Here is a 13902-nt window from a genome sequence, read left to right as displayed (position 1 = left end):
TCAATGGCAACACAAAGGAAAGATGCCTTAATAATTGTTTTCATAATATCAGGGAAAATGAAGTATCTACACCTAATCTATCAGATGTTCTAACGCATTCCCTCTTTCCTGGATGGCTGCAAATCTCTCCTAACTGGCTTGTTGTCTCCAATCTCTTGGCCTTTCAATCCATTTTGTACCTAATACCTCACATTTATAAAGCAATTTAAGGTTTACAAAAAGTGTGACAAATATTATATCATTTTATCCTCCTTCCAACCCTATGAGTTGTAGTAGGCGCCATAATTAATGCCATTTTACAGATGAGGATATTGAGGCAGACGGATGTTAACTTATTTGCCCAGGTTCACACAAGTAGTAGGATTCTAAGGCCTAATGTGAGCTCAGGTTTTCCTCACACGAGGTCCAATAGTATAACCACTGTGTCACCTAGCCCCCCACCACACCCAATGCATTCTTCTTTTTTTGTTTGTTTGTTTGTTTGTTTTTTGGTTTTTTTTTTTTAGTAAGGCAATTGGGGTTAAGTGACTTGCCCAGGGTCACACAGCTAGTAAGTGTTAAGTGTCTGAGGCCGGATTTGAACTCAGGTACTCCTGAATCGAGGGCCGGTGCTCTATCCACTGCGCCATCTAGCTGCCCCTTAAAATGAATCTCAGAAGTTCAGGATCCCAGTGTCTAAGGAGAGATTTGAATTCAGGACTTCCTCATTTCCCTTATGCCATGTTGCCTTTCAGTATATGTATTATAACTTTAACTCTATCCACTGCACCAGGAGCTGCCCTAGATTTTTTTTTCAGGGCAATGAGGGTTAAGTGACTTGCCCAGGGTCATACAGCTAGTAAGTGTCAAGTGTCTGAGGCTGGATTTGAACTCAGGACCTCCTGAATCCAGGGCCAGTGCTCTATCCACTGCACCACCTAGCCGCCCCCGCATTCTTCTTTAGACAGTGATAGACCAATTTGCCAATTTGTTAAAGGTCCAAATCCTTTGTCTAGAATTTAAGCATCTTTCCACCTCCTCATCCCTGCCTCTTCCCAGGATTTAATTTTCTCATTGCAGTCCCTTTTCAGGGGACATCACTATATAAAACTGAAGATCATCCAGTTGAACTGGTCAGCATTTCCTTAACTCAACTTTCATCTCAAACCATTTCCCTCACCCTCCATTGGTTTAAATCCTTCCCATGAGTCTAAGCTTGGTTCAAATGCTGCTTTCTCCAAGAACCTTTTTTTTTTAGATTCCTGTCTATGGAATTGATTTCTTCCTCCTTAAACTTCTCATAGTACTTCATTTTGACTTCTCTTGCATACCTGTCACATTGCAATTTTTATTAGAGTTAGCTATGCATCTCTTTATTAGACTCCTTGAGGACAGGGGCTGTATTTTATTCTTCTGTATATCCCCAACACCTATCAATAGGTGTCACACACATTAGGAATTTAATGAATATTTTATTGAAGAAGAGGACTTAGCTTCTTGAAAACGACATCTTTCTTGTCCCTCAGTCCCCATCAGAACACTTTACAGAAAAAAAAATCTTCCTATTTTGCTTTGCCGAACATAAGCCAATTACCTTATGGATATTGTTCTGCATCCACACTGACTTCATAGCCATCTTCCTCCATTGCATTAAAGGAATACATTTTGGAATCATGTCTTGCTCACTATCATATTTAGTCATGCATTAGTGGGTTTATATTGAGTTGAAATCATGAGTGTGTTAAGTAGCAAAGTCTTGATTTCATTCACATCAAGTGAGATTGTAATTGGAAGCAATCGGAATGAAGTATCCCAATTTGGAAAAGTCCTTTATGCAGCTAAACTTTGTTGTTCAGGAAGAGAGGATATAAAGGGGATGAAGGGTAAATGAGATGGGACTAGTTCTCTGTTAAAATATAAAGAAGGGGGGGCAGCTAGATGGCATAGTGGATAGAGCACCGGCCCTGGAGTCAGGAGGACTTGAGTTCAAATTTGGCCTCAGACACTTAACACTTACTAACTGTGTAACCCTGGGCAAGTCACTTAACGGCAATTGCCTCACCAAAAAATTTTTTGAAAAAATATAAAGAAGGTATTTCAAGAAAATGCTATATGTAAAACTTTAAATTCAGGTTTGTTTTTTTTTAATGGTAGCAGGGCTGCCTTCTTTATTCCTGTGGGTGGTTTACAGAGCCCCAAGATCCCCTCTCAGCCTTTTCTGGGCCCCTTAGCCCCCGGGCTGTCCCGGATCCAGGAGACCTCCGGGGACTAGGCCAACCAACAGGCCCACGGCATCAGACACTTGGGCTCACCCGTTGGAGCCTTCTGACAAAGAACTTTACTTTGCTCCCGTTTGGAAATGAGAATAATAACCCTCGCAGTGGTTTGGAGAATCAGCTGGCCTCGGCCTGGGGGAGCTCCTTCGCTCCCACCCTCCCTCACTTCCCTGCTGAGGAGGCGCTGCTGCTGCCATTGCTGTTGGGCTGTGGCGGCTGCTGCTGCGGCTCTGCCAGGCCTGGTGCAGCCACATCCTTTTTCTGGAGTAGTGCTGTCAGTGTAGGATCTGCTGCTCGTTGATGAACTTGGCACACTGGGCATTCACCAGCTCCTTCCGGAAATGCTCATACTGAAGCAGCTCCAACATGTGCAGACACTGGGGGTACTTCAGGTATCTGGCATAGTCTGGCTCTTTCCAGTAAAGCAAGTATTTCAGATAATTGACAAAGGCCTTGTCCTTGAAGAATCCTCTTTGGTCAAGAAAGTTCAGGTAGTTGGGGTTGGCTAGGCACTGCAAGAACTCCAGCTCCAGCTGGAAGCGCAGCCGGTTCCCAGCGTCGTCCGCGGTCTCCATGACGACGGTGGCAACAGCCATGAGCGAGCCCTCGCCCCGCCCAACTCCCGCTGCCAATTCAGTTCTTAATAAAAGAGAACAATACAAAATCATCACCACCACCACCACCACCATGCCATTGATAACTTGCAGTGAATTATCACTTTACACTTACAAAATAGGTAGTAAGCACACATTATCATCATCATTATTTCTACTTACAACCTGTGACATGGGGAAAAGGAGGGAACAAGCTCTATGGCAGGCTTTGTGCTAGGTGCTAGGGATACAAAGCATGAAATAATTTCTACACACGAAGAGTTCATATAGAAAAAGGGGAAACAAGTATATATAAAATATATACAGCAAAATGAAAAAAATATATCAAAAGTATTTAAGTACAAGGAAATTTGGAAGGGAGTCAGTTATATTTTGGGACTAGTTTAAACCAGCTCTGAAAGCCAATAGTTAAAATTTTTAATTGAACATTCATACTTATAAATCCCCAAATGCTACAAATCAAGAAGTGACCTGTTTTTTCTTAATTGTCTAGACTTGAAAAAAAGACAGAGAAAAATCACATAGACACATATAAGCACAAACATGCATGTATGTATATGTCAACACGTGTATATATATACATTCATACATATGCATATACACCAACACATAAACATACATGCACACAAATGTATATAAATTTAAACAAAAAATATATGTGTATGTTATCAACCAACTTCCATATACATATTCCATATGTATACATGCATAAATACAAACATAGACATGCATAGATGGGTGTGTATGAAAACTAGTTAATATATATTTAGCAGTACACCTCTGAAAGGAGAGCACTAACATTTAGAATAATCAGAAGGATTTGTATCTTTATGAAGATAGGACGTTAATTGTATCTTAGAGAAAAAGGGGATTCTCCAAGGCAGCGGGAAGGAGAGAGGGAAATCCAGGCATAGCAATCAGGCAGTACAAAGTCAAAGAGATGGAAGATAGAATATCAGTGTAAGACTAATAAAGACAAAGACGGTATAGCAGCATCATAGGGTTTGGGAGGGAGAGTAATGTCCAAAAAGGCTGAAGCTAGTAAGTGTCAAGTGTCTGAGGGCAGATTTGAACTCAGGTCCTCCTGACTCTAGGGCCAGTACCCTATCCACTGCGCCACCTAGCTGCCCCTGGGCAGCAGAATGTAGAATGGATAAGAGGAGATAATAAATAGAGAATAGTAGTAGGGTCCAAAGATGGAATGAATTATTGTAATAGAGGAAAAAAAAGGGAGCACTTGGTATTGTCAAACATGTATTTTCTGATGTAGATTCCATTAAAGTAGACCCTTAAAAAGGTAGAATTTTGCATATAAAACTTTGAGAATTAAAAATCTTCAAATCAGTGTATAATTTAGCCCTGAGCCCATAATTACATAGCAATCTCATTGAAAATATAAAGCTAGGATAAAGATCATAGCATTTAGTGATAACAGGGGCAGACCTCAGATATAATCAAATCTAATCCTCTCATTTTACAGACGAGAAAGCCCAGACTGATTAACTAATTTCTCCTTGGTCAGAGAGCTAGCAAGTACCAAAGCCAGGATTTGAACCAGATCATATGAATCCAAATCCAATTCTCTTTATTACTGCTACCGTATTGGTAGGTGCCATACCAATGTCTTCTTATCCATAAGACACAGTGTCTCTTCCTTTTTTGAACACCAGATTCTAACAAAGAATGATATGAATGATCATTGATTTAAAAAAAAGAATGCATATTATGGTACACAGGGACCTACTTCCATATGTCCTGGACTATGTGACTTGTGAGGACCCTCCAAACACTGACAATATATAATTTGGGCATATTCTTGGAGAAAGGGACAGAGAAATGGGGTGTCAGAATCTACTGTGATTAATAAATACTAATTGATTGGTTGATTTTATATATACATACATACATGCATATATACACACATACACATATACTCACTCTCCTTCCTTATCTTCCAAATAAAAACCAGAAAATGTACCTTCAAAAATATTTCATGATTAACCTCTTTTTCCTATTCATAGAGCAAGGAGACACTAGAGCTAAAAAGAAGATTAATAATGATTTAGTTCAAACCCCTCTTCCTATAGATAGGACAGTCAAATCACATAGATGTTGGGATATGTCCAAAGTCAAATAGTTAGCAATAAAAGTGGGACAAAGTGATTAAAGTAGACTGAATGAAAAATAGATTTGAGCTTATAAAAACTGGGAAATTGTTATCTATTTTAAATCCTGGTAATATTCAACAAGCCATAAGTTTCTATACATGGTTATTGATTGCAAAGAAGATTCACTTATGGGTCTAGATCATACAGTGAAGAGAGCACTAAGACTAAAGTAAGGAAATCTGGGTTCAAATCTGGCCTTAGACACTAGCTGTGCAAACCTGGGTACATTATTCAACTTCTCTCTGCCTCAGTGTCGTCATCTTTAAAATAGGGATAATAATAAAACCTACCTCTTAGGGTTGTTGTGAGAACAAATTGAGACCATATTTATGAAGAACCTTGAAAGCCTCACTGCTACATAAATACTAACTAGTCATTATTCATTTAAAGGTAAGATCAATTTTGACTCAGAGACTGAAAACAAAGGAGGTAAAATCAGAAATAATGGAAAGTATCTTGCATCAGGACTTAACGGATATGGGTCCTGGTACTAATACTGCCACTGCATATTATATGATCTTGGGCAAGTCAGTCAAACTTTTCATGTTATATTTGACTTCTTTTAATGAGTTTCATTTAAGGTTCCCCACACCACTTCTTCTTCTTCTTCTTCTTCTTCTTCTTCTTCTTCTTCTTCTTCTTCTTCTTCTTCTTCTTCTTCTTCTTCTTCTTCTTCTTCTTCTTCTTCTTCTCCTTCTTCTTCTTCAATGAAGGTTAAGTGACTTGCCCAGGGGTCACACAGCTAGTAAGTGTCAAGTGTCTGAGGTCAAATTTGAACTCAGGTCCTCCTGAATCCAGGGCACCTTATCCACTGCACCACCTAGCTGCCCTGGTTCCCTGTGCTTCTAATATTTTATGGTTCTGTGATGACAAGATCCCTTTCAGCTTTAACATTCTTTGTTGCTAGGCTCTTTCCAGTTTTTATATTCTACAATTCTAAGGCTCTTTCTAGCATTTATACTGTTCCTAAAGTTCTATCCCAATCAACCCTTATGTCTCTATGACTTTTCTTGCATTCTTGATATTGAAGATTGTTTTCTTTTTTTATTCCACTCACGCAAACATTTTGTCTGTAAATATTGTTATCCTTTATCATTCATTGACTCAAAGATAGGATCAAGCATCATTATATTATGAGGCCCAAACTCTATTTTCTTAACATTGAATATGTACATATACAAATGGTAGCTGTTACTGCTAGCTTCTTTTTTATTCTTGTTCTTTTTCTTGTTCTGGTTTTCCTCCTCCTCCTCATCTTTATCTTCCTCCTTCTTATTGTTCTTCTTTCTTCTCCTCCTGCTACTCCTATTGGTGATTTTTGGACTTTATCACTAAAAAGCAATCGATCGCCTCTTACAAAAATTCAATATGGAGTTATTGATTTTTTATATGTCTGTTCTATCTATGCATCTACCTATCATCTATCCATCCATCCATCTATTCTCTCTCCCTCCCTCTATCTATCTATCTATCTATCTATCTATCTATCTATCTATCTATCTATCTATCTATCACTATTTCCATAAAATTCATTTCTTTTATAATTATATATATTTCCTCTTGTTAATTTTTTCTTTAGTTAGAATTTTATTTGCCCCCAATTACATGTAAAAACAATTTTAGTATCCATTTTAAAGCTTTGTGTTCTAAATTCTCTTTCTTCTTTGCACCCCAACATCCCCTTTAAGAAGACAAGCAATTCAACAGAAAGTATACATGAGTAGCCATGCAAAAAATTTCCATATCAGTCATTTTGTGAAAGAAAACAGACAAAAAACCTTCAAGAAAAATAAAGTAAAAAAAATATGCTTCAATCTGTATTCAAACACCACTAGTTCTTCCTCTGAGGATGGATAGTATTTTTCATCAGAAAATTTTCAGAGTTGTCCTGGATCATTGCATTGCTGAAAATAGCTAAGTCATTCACAACTGATCATCTTACAATTTTGCTCTTACTTTGTACATAGTACATTTCACTTTGTATCAGCTCATGTAAATCTTTCCTGGTTTTTCTGAGAGCTTCCTGCTCATCATTTCTTATAGCACAATATGATTTTTTTCATAATTATATACCAGAATTTGTTCAGCCATTCCCTAATTGATTGACATCCCCTCAATTTCCAATTCCTTGCCACCAGGAAAGAGTTGCTATAAATATTTTTTGTATATATCTGTTCTTTTCTTTTTGTTTTCTTTTTTTGGATACAGACCTAGTAGTGGTATTACCAGGTCAGAGTATACTTGGTTTTATAGCACTTTGGCCATAGTTGCTAACTGCTCTATAGAATGTTTGAATCAGTTTACAACTCTACCAACAGTGCATTATTGTCTCATTTTCCCCATATACCTTACAACATTTCTCATTTTCCTCTACTGTCCTATTATCCAATCCAGTAGGCATGAGCTAGTATGCCAGAATTGTTTTGACTTACATCTTTACAAATAATGGTGAATTAGAGCATTTTTGAAAATATGGCTATAGAAAGCTTTATTATTCTATCTAAAAACTGTTCATATCATTTTGATCATTTATCAATTGGGAACAGGCTCTTATTTTAACAAACTTGACTCAGTTCTCTATGTGTTTGATAAATGAGCCCTTTATCAGAAAAACATTTCAAAATTTTTTCATAGTTAGTATTGCTATATTTCTCTCTATCCTATTCCCTCCCCATGCCATTTATTCTATTCTTTATCTCCTTTCACCTTGTCCATCCTCAAAAGTGTTTTGCTTCTGACTACCTTTTCTACCAATCTGTCCTCCCTTAAATGACCCCCCCCATTCCCTTTCCCTCCTTCTTTCTTGCAGGGTAAGACAGATTTCTATATCCAATTTTGTATATTGGTCTCTGAGCCAATTCTGATGAAAGTAAAATGCCCACATTCCCCTCAACTTCCTTATTTTACCTCCACTTTATAAATGATTTCTTACTTCTTGTGAGATAATTTACTCCATTCCACATCTCCCTCTCTCTTTCTCCCAGTACATTCCTATCTCACCCTATAACTTTATTATTCTTAGTTATCACAACATCATATTTAACCCATATCTATGTCCTCTGTGTATATATGCTCCCTCCAACTGTACTAATAATAAGAGAGTTCTTATTAGTTATGAATATTACATTCCCTTGTAGGAATGTAAACTGTTTAACCTTTTAATATCCCTTATAATTTCTTTTCCCTGTTTACATTTTTATACTTCTCTTGAGTCTTGTATTTGAAAGCCAAATTTTGTACTCAGTTTAGGTCTTCTCATCAAGAATGACTAAAAGTCCTCTCTTTCACAGAATTCCCATTTTCACCTGAAGGAATATATTGAGTTTTCCTGGGTAGGTGATTCTTGGTTATAGTCCCATTTCCGTTGCCCTCTATAATATCATATTCCAGATGCTCCTGTTCTTTAATGTAGAAGCTGCTAAATTGTGTGTTTTCCTGACACAATACTTGAATTATTTCTTTCTGGCTGTTTGCAATTTTTTCTCCTTGACCTGAGAGCTCTAGAATTATGCTATAATATTCCTGGAAGTTTTCATTTTGGGATCTCTCCTGGATCTATTTTCCAGTCCAGTTGTTTTTCCAGTAAGATATTATAATTGCCTTCTATGTTTTCATTCATTTGGTTTTGTTTTATTGTTTCTTAATTTCTCATAAAGTTGTTAGTTTCCACTTGCTCAATCCTAATTTTTAGTGAGTTATTTACTTCAGTGAGCTTTCTTACCTCCTTTTTCATTTGAATAATCTGGTTTTTTCTTTTGAGGCATTCTTTTCCTCATTGCCTTTTTATACCTTTTTTTTTCTTTACCATTTTCACCTAGTCTGTTTTTAAGGTGTTATTTTCTTCAGTATTTTTTTGTGTGTCTCCTTTACCAAGCTGTTGACTTTTTTCATAGTTTTCTTGCATCACTCTCATTTCTCTTCCCATTTTTTCCTTTATCTTCATTACTTTATTTTCAAAGTCCTTTTTGAGCCCTTCCAAGGCCTGAGACTAATTCATATTTTTCTTGGAGGATTTGGATGTTGGAGCTTTGACTTTGTTATCTTCTTCTGAGTGTGTGTTTTGATCTTTGTTTTGATCACCATAGAAACTCTCTGATCAGCATTTTTTTCTGTTTGCTCATTTTCCCAGCCAATTTCTTGACTTCTAACTTTGTTAAAGTATGGCTCTGCTTCCAGGGTAGAGAGTGCACTGTTCTAAGCTTTAGAGGTTTTGTGAATATGTTTTCAGAGATACTTCTAGAGATTTGTAAGTTTTCAGTTCTTTCAAGGTGGTATGATCTAAAGAGAGGTGTGTTTGCTTCTCTCTTGGGCTATGCTCTGGTCTGTGAGTTACCACAAGGCTGATTTTCTGCCCTGGAACCATGAGCATTCCCTCTCCACTGTGGCCACCACCTCTGTTGTGCTAGTGTTCCTTTCTGCCCTGGGACTACCACCCAGGACTGGGACCTGGATCCAAGTATGGGCAAAACAACAGAATCCTGCCTCAGTGCTGGCAGAGACCTCTGTAATCTCCTTCACTCCAATTGTTCTACCTCCTTACTGTTTGTGGGCTAATAGTTACAGAAGAAGTTGCTGTTGCTGTTGACTCTGGTTCCCAAGGACTGTTGCGGGTTTGCTGGGACTGGGTCTGCACTGACTGTGACTTTACTGGCATACTCTGTATTGGACTGCATTCTACTCTCACCTGCGTGTGACAGACCTTTCCTGCCAAAATTCTAAGTTGTCTTTGGCTGGAAAATTATTTCACCCTTTTCTTTTGTGGGTTCTTCTGTTCTAAGAATTGTCTTATGGCATTATTTGAAGGTATTTTTAGAGGTCTTGTGGAAAGTTCAGGAGAGACACTATCTTTACTCCACCACCTTGGCTCTGCCTCTTGTTCATTTTTTGAAATATTATTCTGAGGACCTTCTTTAGGTTTCAACAAAATGTCAAAGGGGTCCAGGACATACACAAAGTTAAGGATCCTGACTGGATATACTACCACTAACAGTATAACTCAGTGAAGACTTATAAACATGGAAGCTTTCAGTAATAGAAATAGAATAAGAGCACTTAAGAATAGTAATCCTACCTTTCATTGCACTCCTACATTCAACTGGAAATGCAGATTTCTTCTTCTCACTGAGCAATGCAGCTCTTGGCTAAGGAAACTTTTTGAATTTTAAGAACATGTTGGCATTTCCTCAGCTTGGCTCCTATGTTCATGAGAATCAGTTTCAGCCTCTACCTCACAGTTCCCCTGTTCAAATAATCTATAATTCAAAAGAAAAGTCACAGAGCCAGGAATGGGAAGTCACCTCTTCTCCAGAGAAAGGAAAACTTTTTTTAGACTAGAAAAAAAATATTGTTCTCCACTTTATCTCAGTTATCCACTGGGATAGTTGTATTTTAGAAATATGTCTTTTAATTTAATGAGACAATGGATATTTTTATGAGAAATATTATTATTGAGATGATCCTTCATGTGATAAGTAATTTATAAGTATTTTACAAATATTATCTCATTTTTTCTCTCAGAGCAACCTTGGGAGGTAGGTGCTATCATTGTCATTATTTTACAGATGAGGGAACTGAGGCAGTTAAATATTAAATTATATGCCCAGGATCAGACAACTAGTAAGTGTCTAATGTAAGATTTGAACTTATATCTTCCTGATTCCGGATCTAGTACTCTATTAACTATACAACTTAAATGAAGATGACGTCTTGTACCTCACCTACTTTGTACCTTAAAATTCCTCTACATTTTTATCCATTTGCTCTATATTAACTATAGACTTAAAGAGGGGGAAATAGCCCTTGACTTGAGTAAGAAGGGCAACCAGGCCAGCCAGTTTTTGTTCCCCACTCAGCTGCACTCCTTTAATTTTCTCCATCATACCCCCAGAAACCGCATTATCCTGCAAGATCACATCAGCTTTGCTACTTAAACCTCATCAGTACCCTATTCACCTTTGCCTCTCTGATTGGAGGGCAAAGCAGTGAGCACTTCCCAGAACCTTCATTTAAGGAGGACAGCCAGGCCAGTCTTCTCTTTAGTTCCTATAAAGCTACAACTCTTTGTACTATTTCATCATTCCCCAGCTCCCTCCATACCTTGCTTTCTATGCTCTTCTTCCATTGCTTTTTTGGCTTTCTTTTGTGTATTGTCTTCCCCCATTAAATTGCAGGCTCCTTGAAAAACAGAGACTATATTTCATTTACATATTTGTATCCCCAGAAATCAGTACTGTGCCTGGTATATAATTTGTACCATAGCAGGTACTTAATAAATATTTGTTGACTATGATGGAGTCCTTCCCCACTACCTTAGCCCTGTGATAGCTTCTCTTTTTCTAACTGAATTGAAAGACTAAAATTTAAAAGTAAATCATGGATGCTATTACTTTAAAGGAAAAAATAGATGAACATGACAACATAAATATTTATTTGCCAAAATCCTTACTTTCTCACTTTTACATGATTTGAGAATGATTTTCAAAAGTTTTATGATCATCATTGCTTAAAAAGTTAGAAGAGAACAGACATCTTTTACCAAATAACACTTTATATCACACCACATCTCTACAACCACAAAACTGAATTAAATATGCCGAGAATAAAGCATTCTACTATTTATTGTTTGCCAGCTATTAAAATTAAAACATTAAATTTGGCAAAACAAAATGCAGCCTTAAGGACTCTCCTTAAATAAATCATCTTCAATGCATCTATTAAGATAACACAGAATTCCTTGTTAGGTGAGAACAGAAATAACTTTATTCAGTGATTTTCTAATAATTAATATCAAGTAGGGACCAAAATATTGGAGAAATATTTGTCCCAATGCTGTTTGCAGTAATCGTCAAGAATGTCCCATGTGAGGTCTTGGTGAAAGTTGCATATATAGATGGAGAGGTTTTTGAAATGTCTTTACTTGCTCATAATATTGTACTAATTGCAACATCTTCCTCCTTTCTTCCTCTTCCTGCCCTATCCTCACCCCTAGACTAGTTAACATAAATGTTTTGTATTATAGGATAATCAAAATAAATGACACGGATATAATTTTTTATGTCTTTAAAAGGACTTTATATTTATAATCACACATTATTTTCACAATAGCCCTAGGAGATAGGCATTATAGCTATTATTATCTCCAGTTTGTAGATGAAGGAGAGACAGAAAAGGAAAGTGACTTGTTCACATCTACAGATACTAAGTGGTAGTTCTGGTGTAGAAACAATGTTCCTTTGCAGTATAAGTTAAGTAAAAATGAAAGATTTAAATATTAGTTTAGAATGATAATAAAAGATTCTATATTGTGGTTCATGGCAAATTGGTAAATGACTTGAAGAGATAACATTGAGTTGGTGTTTAGTTGTGAGAGAGAGAAGAGGGAGAGAGAGAGAGAGAGAGAGAGAGAGAGAGAGAGAGAGAGAGAGAGAGAGAGAGAGAGAGAGAGAAAGCATAGGGAGAGGGAAAGAGAGAGGGAGAGGGAAAGAGAGAGGGGAAAAAAAAGAGAGAGGGAGGAGGGAGAGAGATTTTCTCAGCCTGTATGTTTAGGGAAGATATGAAAGAGGTTGGAGTTTTCCTGAGATTTAAAGGATGGGCAGAATTTGGTTAATGGAAGTCATTTTGAGTAGGGAGAATGACATGAAAAGGCATGAAAAGTGGGAATGTTCCAGGTATGCTCACTTGACAGTGAGTAGACCAAAATCACAGAAACAAAAGATTTGTAGGAGGGAGATATCTAGAAATCTAGAAAAGATTCTTGGATTACATTGTGGAGATCTCTTAATGTCATTTAAAATCTTGTTTAGATTAAGCTGAGAGGGATCTAAAAAAATCATTGATTTGAAGAACCAGTCTATACACAAGGAATTTTTTTAGAAGATAATTGACGGGGCAGCTAGATGGCACAGTGGATAGAGCACAGGCCCTGGAGTCAGGAGTACCTGAGTTCAAATCCTGTCTCAGACACTTAACACTTACTAGCTGTGTGACCCTAGACAAGTCATTTAACCCCTATTGCCTCACTAAAAAAAAAAAAAAAGATAATTGACTTTTATTTATTTTATTTATTTTCATTCTCTCACTGTCTATTTCTCTCTGTGTGTATTTCTGTCTCTGAATGCCTCTGTCTCTGTTTCCTCTGTCTGTGTCTCTGTCTGTGTCTCTGTTTCTGTCTCTCTGTCTGTCTCTGTTTCTTTGTCTCTCTTTGTCTGTCTGTCTCTTTTTCTCTGTGTGTGTGTGTGTGTGTGTGTGTGTGTCTATTCTCTCCCCTGTAAGAAGATTGTCTCTCCATCTTGCTCAAGCTGGAATTACATAGCAACTTAAGGGCCTAAAATCACTACTGACCAGCATATGAATTTTGACCTGCTCCTTTGATGAATTGTTCATTCTTTTTTTGTTTAGTTTTGTTTTATTTTGTTTTTTTGCGGGGCAATGAGGGTTAAGTGACTTGCCCAGGGTCACACAGCTAGTGTCAAGTGTCTGAGACCAGATTTGAACTCAGGTCCTCCTGAATCCAGGGTCAGTGCTTTATTTGCTGCACCACCTAGCTGCGCCCCCCCCCCGTTCATTCTTTTTTAGGCAATCTGGTGGCCCCCTGGTCATGGAGATTCCAAATATTAACTAAGCTGAGTATGGACATTTAATGGGCATAGCCACCTAGAATTTAGCACTCCTAAACACAAAAGATCTGCCAGTCTCAACCTTGAGGTAGCTGAGAATAAAGGAATGTGCCCAGCTGATAAGTGACTTTTCCAAGGTAACATGCCTAATCTGCTTCAATGCCACTAATGTATTACAAATCCTCTGGAATCATGCTCAGTATTCTTTTCATTATATCTGATATGGTCTCCAGTGGTGAGTATTTCCATT

General features: G+C 37.5%; 1 pseudogene; it reads right to left on the bottom strand.

The window, feature by feature from the left end:
* Positions 1-2417: 2417 nt before the first annotated feature.
* Positions 2418-2835, bottom strand: LOC122744388 (annotated as a pseudogene).
* Positions 2836-13902: the final 11067 nt, after the last annotated feature.

Source organism: Dromiciops gliroides, chromosome 2, assembly GCF_019393635.1.
Source record: "Dromiciops gliroides isolate mDroGli1 chromosome 2, mDroGli1.pri, whole genome shotgun sequence".
NCBI lineage: Eukaryota > Metazoa > Chordata > Mammalia > Microbiotheria > Microbiotheriidae > Dromiciops > Dromiciops gliroides.
Note: the sequence above shows the minus strand (reverse complement) of the source record. Positions and strands in the feature narration are given on the sequence as shown.